Here is a 16,242-nt window from a genome sequence, read left to right as displayed (position 1 = left end):
ATGGGGTCCCCCTCTGCTGAGCGGCTCTCTCTGAGGACTGATTCCCTAATTCTTGTACAATGGATTAGGCATCAAGTTTCTTCCTTTCTGAAGGCTTCAAAGCCAACAGGCAAACTGAATGTGAACAGGAGACAGCAATGGTTGGGCAGCCCCTTCCTTCACCCTCTTCCATGTCCTTGGTGTGTCCAGCCAGTCCTGACCTTTGCAGCGTGCACCACGGGCCCAGTTGTCTGTAGCCTGTGCTGTTGTCGCTGAGCTTGTGAGGGCAGGGGCTCTCAGGGACCTGGCAGGAGAGGTCTCCCTGTGCTGCCCTACTGTCCACACTGAACTTTAGGCCAGGTGCCAACAACACTCTTGGGCAAGGGAGCAGCTGGCTGTCACTTAGAACAGCCCTCCCCGAGCAACCCAGGTCACCTAGGCATGATAACAGAGATCAGAGAGTACCAGATCCTCCCTGTCCCTCGTGTGTCCCTGGGGAGACCGAGGGTGTAAACTAGGGAGGGAACCCACCCAAGCAACATCCTGAGAAGCCTCTTAGGCCCAGGCCTCTTTCCCAGTAACTCCTGGCCAAAAAAAAAAAAAAAAAAAAAAGAAAATCCTACAGAAAGGTGGCCTGATGTCAACACAGTAGGTCCCAAGACTGGTACCCTAGAGAGATATGCCTTCAGCTTTCCACAGTTCCTGGAATGGGTTACGCAAGGATACCTCAGCCCTTGCAAGAGCTGAGAAGGAACAGCTTGCCAGCAGTAGGCAGGGGGTCTGGCCAAGGTAAACTCTCATAGCAGTGCTGGCTGTCAAGGATGTAGAAAGCAACACAGAAGGTGCCACAAGGGTGGCAGTGTCCCCCATACCGTCCCTCCATTTCTACAGACGCTTCTGCCTCAGAGCAGAAGAACTTGCCAACCTGTCCCAGAGGGCACTGTTCCCCTGGCCCCAGACAGGTGCCTGAGCTCCTGGAGTAGGTAGCTTTGCTGCCTGTATGTAAGAGTCCCTTGACTCTTGGTCCCTTGGTCTTTTGGATCCAAAGGCTGAGTTGGGGAGGCAGGGCCATCCAAGTTGCAGCATGATTCAGCTACTCATCCCGGCTCATTTAGCAAGCACACTTACATAGCCACATGTGCCGGCGAGTGGACCCAGAGCTGATACTCCGACCAGTGAGGTATGAAGGGAAACAGCTTGGAGAAGCAGAAGTTTGCCTGAGATCACACAGCCAAGGAGCTGCCAAGCTGGAGAGACCGTATATAGGAAAGGCTGGGCAGCTAGCGTGGCGGAAGGGCACACTGAGGAGGGGCCCCCTAGCAGGCAGTATGAGAGCAAAAGGAAGGAAGGTGAGCTCTGGAATCTCCTGCTCAGCCTCCCTGGGCAGCGGCACCCTCTGCAGATGGGCAGGTAGAGCTCATCATGGTTAGACTGCTCATTCTTCAGGCAGCTCTTTACTTCAAAAAGGCTGACCACTCAGACTGCTGCTGCTGGCCCTGCCTGGTCCTTGGAAAAGCACCTACAAGCCATCCAAAGGGCTTTCTATGAAACCCACTGGGATTTTCCAGACTCAACTGCTAGGGCCCATGAAGGGGTTCTTCCCTGGGACAGCCTGGCCAGGCCCACTGGTAGGGTTCACATGGTAGCTGGGACAGCACCAGTCTGAAGAGGCTGCCAGTCATCTTCTGCATGAATAAAGAATATGGCAAGTTGGCAGAGTGTGTTCAAATGTTACTGCTCTGTGCTGGTATAGGAGAGTTACCAAGTTTCACTCTGAAGCCCTGACTAGCCTTGAACTCACAGCAGTCCTCCTGCTGTAGCCTCCCAAGTGCTGGTGTTATGGCATAGTTGACCATGGCAAGCTTCCGTTCTTTTTTCTAAAGAGAAGTTTACTGGGTTGGAGAGATGGCTTAGTGGTTAAGAGCACTGACTGTTCTTCCTGGAGGACCCTGGTTCAATCCCCAGCACCCACATGACAGCTCACAACTGTCTGTAACCCCTGTTTCAGGGGATCTGACACTCTCACACAGACATACATGCAGTTAAAACACCAATGTACATAAAATAAAAATAATTTTTTTTTTTTAAAGAGAGAAGCTTACTATAAAGCTTTAAAAATGTCTATGCTAAGAAGCTGGGAGTGGTGCCGCATGCCTGTAATCCCAGCACTCAGGGAAGCAGAGGCAGGTGGATCTCTGTGAGTTCAAGGCCAGCCTGGTCTACAAAGCAAGTCCAGGACAGCCAAGGCTACACAGAAAAACCCTGTCTTGAAAACAAACAAACAGAGCAAATGTCTATGCTGGCTAGGTAGGGTGTTTTTGTTTGTTTTGGTTTTTGTTGTTTTTGTCACCCTGACCTGAGTTAGAGTGACCTTGAAAGAGGGAACCTCAATTGAGAAAATCTCTCCAATGGGAGGCAAGCCTGTGGGCCATTTTCTTAATTAATGGCTGATGTGGCAGGGCCTAACCCACAGTGGATGGTGCAGCCATTGGGCACAAAACTGCCTGAAGGGCTGCGAGTCCCTGAACTCTGGTCTCAGCATGAGGCCTCAGCAGACATAAGGCTCTGCTTGCAGCCAGAGGAGGCACAGATCTCTCTCATTTGCTTTTAGTTTGTTTTCTTCGAGACAGGGTTTCTCTGTGTACCCTTGGTTGTCCTGGACTTGATCTGTAGACCAGGCTGGCCTCGAACTCAGAGATCTGACTACTTCTGCCTTCTTGAGAGCTGGGATTAAAGGTGTATGCCACCACCACGAGGCAAAGGTTTTTTATGACACCCAGAAATGAGAAAGAAACTTTGGATGGATGCTTCACAATGGGCGCCCGTTGGTCTTCAGGGAATCAAACCAAAAAATAGCTGAGGAAATGATGGTTCAATAGGTAAAAAGCACTTGTCAGCCAGCATGAAGACCTGAGTTCAAGTCTCTAGAACCCACGTAAAGCTGAGCACAGTAGCATGTGTCTGCGACCCCAGTGCCGTACAGAGAGATGGGAAGCAGAGACCAGCATCTCCAGGAATGCACAGGCCAGCTAGCCTGCTGTACAGAATGTCAAACAAGAGACCATGTGCTCAGATGAGGCAAGGACTGATGTGACTTGTCTCTCCTATACGTGCACGAACACACACATGCACACACCATCCACGTGTGTTTAGGTTAGGGTTTCTATTGTCTTGATAAACACCATGCAACTCAGGGAGAAAGGGTGTATTTCACTCCCACACCACACCACAGTCTCACTGGAGGAAGGCAGGGCAGGAACCACAGCTCCGCAAGGAGAGACAGCAGGCCATGCCATGACTCTGACCAGAGAAGGGCTCTTCCAACAATGACTTACTCGGGGTTCCACGGAGGGGGTCTGCCTGACCCCACAGCCCCAGGGGCATCAGGGCACACTGGTCTGCAACGTGGGCATGAAAACCCTAGAAAGCAGCTGCTACTAGCATCCGGCTCCAGCCTGGCGCTGCTCTGGACCTCGCTGCGGAGCACACCATGGCTGAAGGGCCTCCTCAGCCATAACACTGCCATCACCCGGAGTGGCGCAGTTATGTTTTGGGGTGTGTTAAAAGTGTTTATTTGCTAATGTAAACATCTTAAACCACACTGCAGTTGTGAAAGTCGGCGCTGGCAGCCTGTGTACCTTGAGGTGAAGACCTCTGTGGACCTCTGCATATCCCTCTTCTGGGAGGGACAGGGGCAGGAGCTGGGGTGGATTGTGCTGGCACTCAGTAAGGATCTTGGCCTGAGTGTCCTCCACAGGCTCCCAGGAGGAATCAGATCCCCTGGGAGAAGTAGGAAGGCCCATTATACTTCCTTCTGAGGGATGTGAGCCCTGCTCATCCTGCTCCTATGTGCTATGCCATCCCTCACAGACTCTTTCTTAGGTAGCTAACCCTATGCTGGGGCGGGGGGTAGAGAGAGGCTGTCAGCAGGTAACACTAAACCAGGAAGGGCTTTCCTACTGTAAAATACCTAATCCAAGAGTGAGCTCCTGAAAGAGGACAAGGCTTGTGGGCCCCTGTGGCTGATGGGATGTGGACTGATGTATGGTCCATGACATCTTAGGCTGATGAGGACAGGTGGGAAGCAGGGTAGTGGCTGGAGGCAAGAAGCAGAGCCCTGAGCCTGGGAAAGCTGGGGGCTGAGGGACAGGGCTGGCTGTGGGTGCCATGCAGCTACCTGACACCCTTTTGTGCAGCAGACAAGGGACCCTGCTGCTGCTGGGTGGCCACAACCCCTCTGGGCTAGCCTTGCAGCTGAACCTGCAACAGTGTAGGACCCACACGGGCCTGCTTGTCCTGTCCAGGGTGGGAGCTAAGAAAGGCTTCCCTCAGCAGTGCAGGCTTCTCCCATGTGGTGGCATTAGTGAGGAGCAAAGGGAAGCCATGTGTTTCTGAGTGTACCTGTAGCTGCTCACCAACTGTTTGTCAGTTCTAACTGGGATTGCCATGGGGCTGAGGCAGGGCAGCTATCAGATCACAGACCCTTTAGCTTCCTTTCCTTGTCTCCTAGAAATCAGACCACGCGCCCTGCAGTTTGTACCCTGGTCCCTGGAAGTTTCCTTCCTACCACATTTGGCTGAGAGCAAGTCCCACCCCTTTGCAACTGCACTGTAAGTTTAAAGTCCATGCTCCTTGGCAGGTAGACTAAGCCGGATGGAATTACATGGCATGCAACTTCCCTCCATCTCCTGAAAGCCTTTAAGCATCAGGAAACCTCCTTTGTTCTTGCGGTTTCCAAACTGAAGGGCCTGTCTCTCCCTTCAGGACAGTCATTCTGTTCAAGGAATCTTCTCGGCTTGCCAGGTGTTTGCAAGGAAGCCTTCTTCCTCATCTCTCTCATCCCCCCTCCTGCTGCCTCTGGTATGATGTTCTCTCTTGATTGTGGTTCTGAGGGGTAATCTCTTGTCAGCTCCTGGACAAGTTTTATGTCAACTTGACACAAGCTAGAGTGATCTGAAAGGAAGGAACCTCAACTGAGAAAATGCCTCCATAAGGTCTGGCTGTGAGGAGTTTTCTTAAATAGTGATTGCTGGGGGAGGGCCCTGCCTATTGTGGGTGGTGCCATCCCTGGGCTGGTGGTCCTGGGTTCTATAGGAAAGCAGGCTGAGCAAGCCATGGAGAGTAAGACAGTAAGAAGCACCCCTCCATGACTTCTGCATCAGCTCCTGCCTCCAGGTTCCTGCCCTGTTTGAGTTCCTGTCCTGGCTTCCTTCAATGTAAAAGTGTAAGCCGAATAAACCCTTTCCTCAGTTTCCTTTTTGGTCATAGTTGTTTCATCACAGCAATAGAAAGCTCCTTTTGGAACTTCCTGATTGGACCTGTTTTTTGGTTGTTGTTATTCTTGTTGTAACAGATGTGGGAAAGGTGGAGCAGCAAGGGGAAGTAACAGTTCCCCACACCTGGAGACCCACACACCTTCTAGCACATTCTCTGTGGCAGGGAAGTCCCAATGTCCCTCTGAGGAAGGGACGCTGCCTCAAGAAGGCCAGGGTGAGGGGCGTGGAGAAGAGGTAAGGTAAGCCTGGACTGGAACCTCTGCCTCCCACTTCAGAGAAGGCCAGAGCCTACACCCCTAGCACAGGGAGGGATGAGGGGCCTATTTGCAGGTAGGATTTAAGGGTATGAGAACATGTTTACACATGACTTAATGGAAAAAACAAAAAAAACAAAACAAAAAAAACAACAAGCCTATGCATGGTAACAAGCGCACAAGGAGAGGAGGACAAGAAGTGAGAATGAGGTTCCTGCTGTTGGGACCCTAGGTGTGAGTTCATTCCTCTCGGATGCTTTCACAGTGCTCTCAGAGCAGATGGGAGCTGCGGTGGGAGCATGCAGACATGCTCCAGGAACTGGGGCTGGGGCCCTGTCTGTAGGAAGGAGCCACATAGCTAGCTACTAGTTTCTTCCAACCTCCCAGGAACCGCTGAGACAGACATGGAACAGAATCCTCGTGGGGGCCCACTCCCGCCTCTTCCTGTTAGGCAGGAAAAGGAGCTGCAGAGTGCAGGTGTTTAGTGCTTCCCCTGGGGTGTCCGTGAAGGCGCTCTGGGAGAGTGTGTCACCTCAAGTGAGAGCCACTGAGCTGATAGGCTGGCACGATGGGGGCAGACCACCTCGGGGCTCTGCCTTCTCCTTGACCTTTGAAGACCTTCAAAAAAGCAGCGTGAGCGTATAAGCAAAGAGCAGTGTGAGTGCATAAGCGCAGCCCACCATGGAGTCTGGACTGGAGGTGGGATGTGTGGGGAGACAGACAGCGGAGCCTGGGCTTGTTTGCACTCTCCTAAGCTTCAAAACACATTTTTTGAATTAGGTGGTAAGAATACAGGGTAATTTTTGTGGCACCAACATACTTTCTTTCAAGATATGATTTATATGTTTGGCCCACATCTTAAACGCACTGGTGATTGAGATAAATGGCCGCTGGAGGCTGCAGAGTGGTTTCCATTATGGAGCGCTGAGTTTTGGTTCCTTAGAAAACCTTAAAGGGGCAGACACATTCAGGGCCTGTGCTCTACCTCACAGGACTTTTGGGGACACCACTGGAAAGGGTAGGAGCCCCTGGGGAGGGTGTGGCCATGCACAGGTTTCCTGGGAGCTCATTTTGGCACGTAATGTACAGTAACAAAAGGGACCTTCAGAATAAGGGACCTGAGTGCAAAGTGAAAGCTTATGCTAACAAATTTGTATCCCGTGGTCAGAGTCCTGAGAGCTCTGCCCTTGGGGCCAGCCATCACCACAGAGGCACAGTGCAGACAATGGCCTCCTGAATCCTCTCTAAAGCAACAGCAACCAGACACTGTGGCATCCAGGCAAGGATGAAAACAGAGGGGTGTGCTTAGCTGGGCACCAGCCCTGGATTCCTTCTGGGTACCAGAGGAGGTATGACAAGGCAGGGAGACGGGGGCTGCTAAGCTTCATCGAAGGTGCCACAGGTTCCAACAGGACAAAAACCTTTCAACAAATAGTGCCAGAGAGACTAGATACCGTAGAAAAAGCAGCCACCACCTTTGCCACACACTGCACACCACACGCAGAAACCAGCTCAGGCACAGCCACGTGCAAAGCTTAACTGTCACACATCTAACAGAAAACAGAGGCTGTTGGTCTCACGGTGGGCAAAATTTTTGTAGAACAGCAAAAACAAAAATAAATAAATAAATAAAAAAAAACCCAACTAGACACCACCAAAATTAAAGACGTTTACTCTCTTAAAATGACTTCAAAAGGCCAGCGGTACAAGCCTTTAATTCCATCACTTTGGAGGCAGAGGCAGGTGGATTTCTGTGAGTTCGAGGCCAGCCTGGTCTATACAGAGTTCAAAGCTAGCAAGGGCTACATACTAAGAGCCTGTCTTCTGTCTCTTGCTATTTTACTCAGGCTAGCCTGCAACTCCCAAGCTCAAACAATCCTCCTGCCTCAACCTCCTGAGTGGCTGGGACTAAAGTGTGTGCATTTCTTGGTTTGACAATCTCACCGAGCATTAAGCTCTGTCCACCCAGAGACTTTTATTTACTGGTGGGGTTTACAAAAGCTCCACTGTGGTTTCAGTGTGTCCCGCAATCTGTGTGCTGGGAAGCAAGCCCAAAACATCCATGTCGCTTTAGAAGTGTTCTGTATGTGACTGGTTGACACACGGTACTTATGTGGCAGTACTGGGAGAGGGGGGACCCTGGGAGAGGGGGACCTTGGGACCAGGGTTTGATGAGGTCATCAGGATAGGGCACCCATGATGGGATGAGTAGCTAGGAAGAGACAGCGTCCTTGCTCTGCCTCACCATGCTCGGATGCAGTGTGGTACCCTCCCTGCGCTGACTTCCTGTCCTCCAGAGCCAGGAGCTGAAGAAACCTCTCTTCTTTATAAATTATTCTTTGGTTACTGCAACAAGAAAGCACATTAAGAAAGCCCCAAACTGAAAAACAAAACGAAATGAAAACCAACTCCAGTGCCCAGTGGAAGCAACCAATATGTGTACAGGGCATGGCAGGAGCTGGGTGTCAGTGTGCTGTGGTCCCCTGCCTAGGGCTTGCCCATCATTAGCCAGGAGCATCTGTACTGAAAACAAGTGTTTACCACTTGGGGACATAATCACTGTTGCTGGTGTGGCTGCTTCCTATGAGCACTGGGAGGGGAAGGTGAACAGCTTCTCACAGCAGCCTGAAGAGCTGGGCCTCCAGCCCTACAACAGCAGGGTGGTCCTGGCTGCCCTGAGCTAGCTCACAGCAGCTGGGGCCATGCCTGTGGATACTGAGGCCAAAGGGCCAGCTGGCCAAGGATGCACCCTATCCAAGCGCCGCCACGGGGGCGTTTACTCTGAAAGCACACGGCAATGAGCTCCCCGAACACAAACATCCTCCCTCCCCCAGGTGTGCTCCAAACTCTGCCCTATACTTGGGAAATGGAAAGTTTTGATTTCTTCCTGGTTGTCCTGGTCAAAGAGCTTGGGAAGGAGTAGACCTATCCCACCTCCAGGCTTCCTCCCAGGACAACATAGAGGGGTCAGAGCACAGCTGCTGGACAGGCCAGGAGGACTCTGAGCTCCTGGTCACCCGGCCTCAGACTCCTTGAGCCTGGATTAACAGGGGCTGAAGAGACCAGGCCCCAGGGAGGGGGTGGGGGTTGCTGTGCTCAGCGGCAGTCTTAAATGACAGTGGGTTTTGTCTAATTTGCTCTGTGGAGCTATCTATAACCCATGGGACCTCAGCTGTCTGCCATCCTGCTCCTCAGGCTTTAGAGGCTCGTGCAGTCGTGGCCATCTAGACCCCATAGGCATCCCGTCCCTGTGAGGCAGGGGCTTTAGACTGTATTGGGTGTTTGAAGGCCTGTGGTGGGAACAGACCTCTCCTTCCTCCACACGCAACGATCCTTTCCCTGCTGGGGAAGAATGGAGATGCTTTGGTGCTCTGTGTGTGTGTTCAATCATTAGAGTAAGAGGATCCCTGGGCCAGGGCAGTTCCCAGAGCTACAGAAAGTTCTTGGGAAGCCATTAATTGAGAATAGAGTCCCCCTCCATCTACCCCCCTTTCTCTCCTCAAACCCACAGCTTAAGGGCAACAGTGTTCTGAAGGGACATGAGGGCGTCTGTCTTTACCCTGCCCAAATGTAGAGACATCTCAGGACAGGTATCAACGGCCACCACAGCACTGCATGGCTGGCTGATGGTGGCAGGACCCAGCACTGAGACCCATTACTGAAGACTGGGGTCCTCGGGGAGGCTTTGAGTTTCTCCACTGCTCCAGCCTGAGCAATCCGGGCAGAAGCCGCTTCCCACAGTCACACTCCCCAGCCTGACAGCGAACCACTGGAGATCTGTGTGCTCCCCACTCTGACTTTGTAAGTGCATCTCCACCTGCTTCGGGGTGAACAACTCAGAAGACTGAGAGGCAAAGATGCTGGGCTCAACCTTTCGCTTGGGAAGTCTTCAGTCCAACCAGGCAATCACCTAGATGACGCCGGCAGGGGTCTCTAGATGGGTACAGGGAGAAGCCTGAGGTGAAGGTTCTTAGGAGATGGGCTGGCCTCAGTCCTGGAGGATGGAGAGTTCCAGCAGAAGTGCCTCTAGGGAGGCCCTCTGGGTAGGACATCCAAGAAATCTGACCTTTCAGGAAGGCTTCCTGGAGGAGGGGTCTACAAGGAGACAGAAGCAGGGACCTCTAGCAGAGATGACCACAAGGGAACTGAAGGCTGACTAGGGAGCCTCCTGCAGGAAAAGTCAGCAAGGCAGCTTGGGCTGAGCCAGGAAAGAGGAGCAGGGCTGTTCTTCCTTCCCTGCATGAGAAAAGATTGACTCTGGCCAGATGGCCACCAGGCCCTGGGAGATAAGTTTCCCATGTAGGCTACAGGACATCTGATTTTGAATGATATGAGACAGTGGACGGGGCTGGGCCACTCAGGGTTCCGTGCCATGTTCTGCTGTGTGGGGTACGTGCTAGCCCTTCAATGCAGCAAATAGGAAGCCACTGTGTGTGGTCCCCGCCCAGTGGCACGTACCCACCCAGCATCAAGGACTGCCATTCAGGAAGGGCTGATGCTGTCCAAGCTGCTGTGGTTCGGGGTGTGCTGTCTTTACACCATGGCACACAGGGCCAGCGGTGGGCAGCAGAAGCAAGGACAGACACATGGCTACAGCTCCAAGGGCGACAGTGTTCTGAAGTCACGTGTGTGTGGGGGGGAAGGTGTCTTTCTTTACCTTGGCTGTCTCATGCGCACGCTTAAATATAGAGATGTTTCAGGACAGGCATCCATGCCGTCAAGCCCCCACTGCCCCGCTGAGAGTGGCAGGCCACAGCACTAACACTCAGCTTTTCACCAAAGTTGTTTCACTCACGTATCTTGGTCTATTTTAGACTGGTACATCCTTGGCAGCAGGTGCCAAGGCCAAGACCTGGACTGAGGGGCACGACAATGCCAGCCTGTTTGGCAGGGTCTCCTTGGGACACAAGGCTGGCCAGGTTCTGCTGGGCAGTAGTTTTCCAGCCACTTGGGCTTGTTCAGGCTGGGCATCCTCTGAGGGGCCTTGACCATGCCAGCCTGTGTGGCAGTGTCTCCCTGGTACACGAGGCTGGCCAGGCTCTGTTGGGCAGTACTTTTCCAGCCTCTGGGTCCATGGATCCCAACCTTCCCTTGATGAAGGCATATCCCCAGGGGTGGGGAACCCGCCTCAAGCTGAGTTCCAAGATTTAAAACTGGCTATAACATGAAAGCCTTTCTGTTTTTAAGAGCAAAAATGAAAGGGCAGTTGTTTCCCTTAATAAACACTCTTTTAACCCATTTTACAAACAAGCCGGCTTTCTGCTCCTAGTTTCTTTCCTGTTCCTCTTTTTCTTCGTTAATTTGATAAGCAGCAGGCGCCAAGCTGCGGCGACGCTTTGGTTATAGAACTGAGAAAGAAAAACTGTGGCTTTGAGAAATGGCCTCTGTATGGAACCAGCTCCACTGTCCTCTCCCAGCCCCCACCTTCCCAGACAGCCCTCCCTCTTAAGCTTAATGACATTCTTTCCTGCTTCAGAGCAGAAATGAAGGGGCCTGGAGAGGTGGCTCAGCCCTTAAGAGCACAGTCTGCTCTTAACAGAACCCACGTTTGGTTCCCAGCACCCGTGTCGGGTGGCGCCCAGCCCCTGTAACCTGCGACTCCTGGGCACCTTATCTGGTGCCTGTGGTCTCTGTGGGCACCTGCACACACGTGTAAAATCCAAACATACACATAGTAAATAAAATCTTCAAGAAAAGAGAATAGAATTCTGCTTAAATAAGTTTATAGAACAGAGGTTTTTGGTTTTTTTTTTTTTTTTTTTTTGTTTGCCCGAGAACAGGAATTCTAAGAGGAGCCAGAGAGCAAGCCCCTGGACAAGCCCCTGATGACACCCCACTGGACACCCCCCACCTCCTAAGCTACTGCAAGCTGGATTGGAAAGCAAGATCCTGCATAAGAGGTTTCTGCACAGATTCAAGACTGCCTCTCTTGTTTTTGTTGGCTCAGGGTGTAAAGGGAAACAAGTGGGGGTGAACTGCTCTCACACCCCAAGGAGTTCCCACCCACACCAGCCTCCTGAGTCCTGGGGCAGCTTATGGAGTAGAGCCAGGGTGAAGGTGCTGCCACCATCTGCTCTGTCTTGGGCCTTGTCTCCAGTGGTCTGCCCTCCTCCCCCAAAATTGGCGCTTCTCTTTTCCCCCACTGTCTGTGAAAGCTGCCATGTTAGCATGCAGCACTCACAGAGTAGGTTGGGTCACCTTAAGCCCTGCTGTTGGGGTATAGCTCGAACATGACTGACAACTTCCGGTCCAGCCCTAAGGAGCAGGTTCCCATAAACACGCTGTTAAAAACTACCTGGGGCTCTTAACCGCTCTTAACCTCCGGGCCCTCCATCCCATCTGCACTCCTGTCCACTCTGCCCTCCTCTCCTTGAGCCCCAGGGGCATGCACACTGGCTTCCTCTATGCAGGTGATCTATCTGGCTCCTTCCCTAGCCCAGCCTTGAGTCCGTGCCTACCACAGTGCCTAACAACGCTACACACTTTGGGACCGTCAGCCTCAGGGCTCACATGGTGCTGAGTGAGTGGGTGGAGGAAAAAGCACTCTCAGCACAGACCCCACTAAGTCTCCTTCCCGCCATTTCAAACCTCAAGCACACACTGAGTTCTTGGCACCTTGGTGTCCTGCATGGCACAGTGAGGGGCTGGCTAGCTGGCTGGTACAATTGCAACCCTGTGGCTTCTGGGTTAAACTGGGCACATTCTTAGGGGTGGTTCTGGGAAAGGTTCCTTAAGATGACACCAATAAACGGCTGAAAACGGTGCTGGCGTGCCGCAGCATTCTGTCAGCTGCAGTGACTTGCACGCAGGACAGACTTCAGTGAACAGGAACACACAGCTCACGGACCAGGTGACTGTACTCTGACCTTGCAGCTGAGTCCCATCATCCCGGCCAGTAACAAATAGGTACAGAGAAAAAGGGGGGCTTGAGTTAGGGGCTTTGTCTTCCTGGGGTGAACAGCTAGGTCCACCTAGCGCATTCATCAGAAGGTTCAAGGGCCAGGCCTGAAGGCAGAGGTTGGCCTCTCCGGGAGCAGGTGCTCCACTCTCAGGCTAGTGAACAAGAGCCTTGCCTCCCATGCCCACACCCCTCACCCTGTTGCTCTGGAACCGGCCAGGGCTAGTTACTCTGTATCTAGTCCAGCCTACTAGGGCAACAGACCTTGGGCAGGACAATCAGGTTGGGGGTTCAGCTGGCCCTGGAACCCATGACCAGGTAGCCTGGAGTGCTTTCCTGGGAGTCAGCTGAGGTCCTGCCATGCCCTGCCACCTACAGGCCTGGAGGACACTCACCAGGACTACGCATGGAAACCAGTTTCTTTTCCTTTCCTTTATTTTTTCTTTTGATGACTGAGCTAAATCTAGGGCTTGTTTGCTAGAGAGGAGCTCTACCACTGAGCCACACCCTGCTCTATCACGATAGTGGTCATTACCCCTCCTCCCATTCCAAGACCAGGTTTCTCTGTGTAGTTCAGGCTGGCCTCGAACTCACTCTGTAGACCAGGCTGGCCTCGAACTTGGAGGTTCCCCTGCCTCTGCCTCCTGAGTGCTGGGATTAAAGGTGTGCACCACTGGTCATTTTAAGAGGTAAATAATTCTGGTGAAGGGGCTGACGGAGGCTGTGAAATGCTCAAAAGATGAGGCCACACTGTAGCATATGGTACTGTGGGGTACAAGTTAGGAGGATTTGGGGGTTTTCTTGCACGTCTTTGTTCTGCTAATGGACACCATTCCTTCCCATGGAGCACTGAGGCTTCTCAGAAGCAGAGGAAAGGGATCTGGGAGCTGCTCCTGCCAAGATGCATCTCAGGGTCCTTAGGGCTCCCTACATGCAAAGGCCACACTTCCTGGAATTTCCCACAGGCTGCCCCTCCCTCGCCCCCAGCAGCAGGGTGACAGACACACGAAGCTCTTGTGGCCTGGAACAGATGAGAGCACGAAGCTGCCTGCGGGGCCTTGCTCCTGCTGCGAGAGTCCCTGACAAATGCATTGATTGTCCAAAGCAGACAGTTTGCTTGGTTGTGTCTGCTGAGGTGGGAAGGGCTTTAGAACACATCTGCGCCCATTCTTTCTGCATGGGCACCTAGGCTCCCACCAGCCAGAGGCCTGCACACAGCCACAAAGCTGTGTCCAGCACGCACAGCCTCTGAGCACCTGTCTGGACCACACTGGGACTGGACAGGAAGGCCAGAGTACCAGTGGGGAAGGCAGTCAGATGTGGATGGTTGAGTAGGTAGCTGATGGTTACAGACCAATCTCTGCCTCCCTGCGGTGAAAACTATGGTCCTCACCTCTTCTGCTCTGTCCCCTCAGTCACCAAAATGATGTGTGTGACCTGTGACGTTTAGCCTGTCACGGCAGAGTCTCAGTATATAGCAATCAGGAAAGGTCCCAGACAAGAAAGAAAACAAAGGCAGTGGAGTTGAGGAGCCAGATGGTGGTGGGGACCGACTCCGCCCAGTTTTATGCAGATGGTGGTGGGGACAGACCCCGCCCAATTTTATGCAGATGGTAGTGGGGACAGAGCACATCCAGTTTCACACAGCAAGTAGTGGGGGCAGACCACGCCCAATTTCATGCTGGCCATAACCAGATCACATGCCTGAGAGATTTGGGGACTCTCCCTTGCCTACACCTGACTATCTGACCAGTAAGGCTGGCAGGGCATGTTTTGATCAAGATGGGAAATGATTCTCTGGAAGCGCAGATCTCAGGCTCACGTGCTGGCTCCACGGCAGAGCCCTTGCCTGGCATGTGAGTGGCCCAGGGCTGAATGCACTTTGCTGCTCCGTATGTGCTGGGCAGAAGGGCTGTTTTCAGCTGCTTCTCTTTGCTGCTGTCCCTAAATTTAATTGTACTGACTTTTTTTTTTCTTTCCTAACTAATGGCTTTAATTATTTTTAATGATCAAAGACTGCTTTTTGTTTGTTTGTTTGCTTTGTTTTAGATGCTGGGTATTGAGTCCAGGACCTTGCGTGTGCTAGGCAAGGGCTCTGCTATGGTACTGAATCCTCAGCCTAAATATACAGCTTGAATTCTTTCTATTGTTTTTGTTTAAATTTTTTCTGTGTAGCCCTGGCTGTCCTGAACTCGCTCTGTAGACCAGGCTGTCCTCGAACTCAGAGGTCCACCTGCCTCTGCTTACCAAGTGCTGGCGTTAATGGCATGTACCACCAATGCCGTCACTGGCCAGCTAAAGCTGGGGAGATGGCTTAGCTATTAAAAGCTAGGCTCACAACGAAAAATATAAGAATTCTTAAGCAAAACAGGCAACAGTGCTCACCCAGGTGGGCTTTGGAAGTGCCCCAGAATGTGACCCCAAGTGTTGAATTCCTGCTCCCTCTTCATCTTTCTCCTCCTATCCTCTACATTTGAGAGCTCACACTGTCACCTGAAAGCAAGTTCCCTGTTCTCTGCACCTCTGCTGCAGCCCTTCTCTTGGCTGGACTGTCCCCTGGGCCACTTTGTATTGCTTGTGCGGGAAGCGCTCCACGCCTCTTTTCTCCATGGGCAGGCTGGTTGGGGAACTAGTGAACTCAATATTTTATGTATAAATTCTCTCCCGGTGGGCCTTTGAATTGCGTTTTATTTTTCCGGAGAGGGAGAAGGTCTAACTATAGCCCTGGCTGTCCTGAAACTCACCATGTAGACAAATATGGCTTAGAACTGACAGAGCTCCACCTGCCCCTGCCTCTTGAGTGCTGGGATGAAAGGCTTGTGCCACCATGTCTGGCCTGTAGTTTAATTCACCCGTGGTTAAGTTTTTAGATGTATTTTAACGTTTTCGCTGTGTTGCTAACGGGATGCGGGTCTTGCACATGTTAAATAGCAGTTCTGCTACTGAGCTGTGCACCCAGCTCTTGTAAGCAAGCTTCCTCAACTCAGCAAAACCTCCAGCAAACACCCCAGTTAATGGTAGAACAAAGCAAGGAATGTGCTGTTGCTGAGGGCAATGCAATAAGACAAGAAAACAAGCTACACAGAGGGCTGCAGAGTCAGCTCAGTGGGTAAATGCCCTGTCTGCTCTCCCAGGGGACCAGAGTTCAGTTCTCAGCTCACAACTGTTAGTGACTGACATGCAGGTAGAATACTATATAAATAAATAAAGATTTTTTAAAAATCAAGATTTCCTGTATACCAATAATAAATAACTTGGAAAAAGTCAAAAGAGTCAAAGACATTATTAACAATCCTATTGTTTATATGATGGCAACTGAACAACACTCAGAGGACTCCTCTAGAGAGAGCCTTAAATGACAGTTATGAGTCTAACTTATAGGCTGCCACAGTTCTGCTCATGAACTTGGCAGTCAGAGTCAAGGTAATAACATTTTAATAAGCACAGTATTGTACAGTTTACTAAGCTAAATCAATGGTCACCAAAGAATTCTTCAAAAGAATCTGGACTAGACTAGCTAGAATCTTTATTTCATGCAGGATAGCTATAAAAATTTTCAGTACTTTCTGTTTTTCTGGCTCACTGATAATCTTAATGAGTTATTAATACTGGCTGCTTATACAGAGGCTGTGACAGGGCTGGAGAGATGGCTCAGCAGCTAGAGGCATGTACTGCTCTTGCAGAGAACTGGAATTTGACTTTCAACACTCTCAATGAGTTACAATTTTAGCTCTAGGGGATCTGGTGCCCTCTTCTGGACACCATGAACACTGCACCTACATATGCACATCTCTACACATAGACATACACATAAAGAAAAACCAAGTCTTTTTTT

At 51.5% G+C, this 16,242-nt stretch overlaps 1 protein-coding gene across 3 annotated transcripts in view; it reads right to left on the bottom strand.

Annotated features, from left to right (window-relative positions):
• The window catches only part of Atg7 (autophagy related 7), a 199,514-nt gene that overhangs the window by 368 nt on the left and 182,904 nt on the right, over positions 1–16,242 (bottom strand). The window lies entirely within an intron of this gene.

Source organism: Psammomys obesus, unplaced genomic scaffold, assembly GCF_907164565.1.
Source record: "Psammomys obesus unplaced genomic scaffold, mPsaObe1.curated_primary_1811, whole genome shotgun sequence".
Taxonomy (NCBI): domain Eukaryota; kingdom Metazoa; phylum Chordata; class Mammalia; order Rodentia; family Muridae; genus Psammomys; species Psammomys obesus.
This window is presented reverse-complemented; position numbering and strand designations above follow the sequence as displayed.